Source organism: Pempheris klunzingeri, chromosome 1 (assembly GCF_042242105.1).
Source record: "Pempheris klunzingeri isolate RE-2024b chromosome 1, fPemKlu1.hap1, whole genome shotgun sequence".
Lineage (NCBI taxonomy): Eukaryota > Metazoa > Chordata > Actinopteri > Acropomatiformes > Pempheridae > Pempheris > Pempheris klunzingeri.
Window position 1 is genome coordinate 452,501 of NC_092012.1, and position 1,882 is coordinate 454,382.

Below are 1,882 nucleotides of genomic sequence, written 5' to 3' on the forward strand. Positions count from 1 at the left end.
AGGAGAGGAGGAGGGAGGGAAGGAGAGGAAGAGGGAGGAAGAGGGAGGAAGGAGAGGAGGAGGGGGAAAGGAGGGGAGGAGGGAGGGAAGGAGGGAGGGAGGGAGGAAAGGAGGGAAGGAGAGGAGGAGGGGGGAAAGGAGGGGAGGAGGGAGGAAGGAGGGAGGGAAGGAGAGGAGGGAGGAGGGAGAGGAGGAGGGAGGGAAGGAGAGGAAGAGGGAGGAAGGAGAGGAAGAGCGAGGGAAGGAGAGGAGGAGGGGGAAAGGAGGGGAGGAGGGAGGGAAGGAGGGAGGGGAGGGAGGAAAGGAGGGAAGGAGAGGAAGAGCGAGGAGAGGAGAGGAGAGGAAGAGGAGGGAAGGAGAGGAAGGAGGAGAGGAAGGAGGGAGGAGGAGGAGGGAGGAAGGAGAGGAGGAGGGAGGAAGGAGAGGAGGAAGGAGAGGAGGGAGGAGGAGGAAGAGGGAGGAAGGAGAGGAGGAGGAGGAGGAGGAGGGAGGAAGGAGAGGAGGAGGGAGGGAGGAGGGAAGAGGGAGGAAGGAGGGAGGAGAGGAGGAGGGGGGAAGGAGGGGAGGAGGGAGGGAAGGAGGGAGGGAGGGAGGAAGGAGGGGAAGGAGGAGGGGGAAGGAGGGGTGGAGGGAGGGTGGAGGGAGGTTGGAGGGAGGGAAGGAGAGGAGGTGGAGGGAGGAGTGGAGGTGGGTGGGTTGTGGGGTGGTGGTGTTGGGGTTGTGGTGGTGGGGTTTGGTGGGGTGGGGTTGGTGGTGGAGGTGGGTGGTGTGGTTGTGGTTGAGTGGTTGGTGAGGTGAGGGAGGTTGGAGGTTGTGGTGGGTTGGTGTGGGTTGGTGGTGGGTTGGGGGTGGTGGTTGGTGTGGTTGTGGGGTTGGTGGGTGGGTGTGTGGGGTTGGGGTGTGGTGTGGTGGGGTGGTTGGTGGTGGTGGGTGGGTTTGGTGGAGGTGGGAGGGTTGGTGGTGGAGGTGGGAGGGAGGGAGGAGGTGGAGGTGGAGGGAGGAGGAGGGAGAGGAGGGAAGGGAGGAGGAGGAGGAGGAGGAGGGGAAGGAGGGAGGAGGAGGAGGGAAGGTCAGGGGGCGTCTGTCTCTTCCTGTTTCCTGTCAGGGGAGGTCTGTCGTTGAGGAGGGGAAGGAGGGGAGGAGGGAGGAAGGAGGGGAAGGGATGGAGGAGGAGAGGAAGGGAGGAGGGGAGGAGGAGGAGGAAGGGGAGGGATGGGAGAGGCGTCTGTCTCTTCCTGTTTCCCGTTCAGGTGGCGTCTGTCTCTTCCTGTTTCCGTTCAGGTGGCGTCTGTCTCTTCCTGTTTCCCGTTCAGGTGGCGTCTGTCTCTTCCTGTTTCCTGTTCAGGTGGCGTCTGTCTCTTCCTGTTTCCCGTTCAGGTGGCGTCTGTCTCTTCCTGTTTCCTGTTCAGGTGGCGTCTGTCTCTTCCTGTTTCCCGTCAGGTGGCGTCTGTCTCTTCCTGTTTCCTGTTCAGGTGGCGTCTGTCTCTTCCTGTTTCCTGTGGCGACCTTTGCTCTACATGGAGCTGTTTCTTGGAGCTGTCTCGTCTTATCGCTCTGAGCCGACAGGGTCCTGAACCGACACGCTCTGTCAGCCTTATCTGTGGCTGCTGACACACCTGGGCGGGTGTCCAGGTGTGGGCGGGGCTACATACCTGCAGCTCGGGGATAAATCAGACAAAGTAAAGAAAACAGCCAGGCGCAGCTTTGTTTCCCCGTGGTGCGTTCACTGTCCTCTGACAGCACCACTGTTGTTTTTGGCATCATGTGGTGTAGATGTCCTTAAACGCCCCACGCAGAAGAGTTTCATCATGGCTCCCTCCTCTAACAGGAGTGAAGAGATGAAGATTTAGCAGGGAGGGAGAGGAGGAGAGGAGGAGGGAAG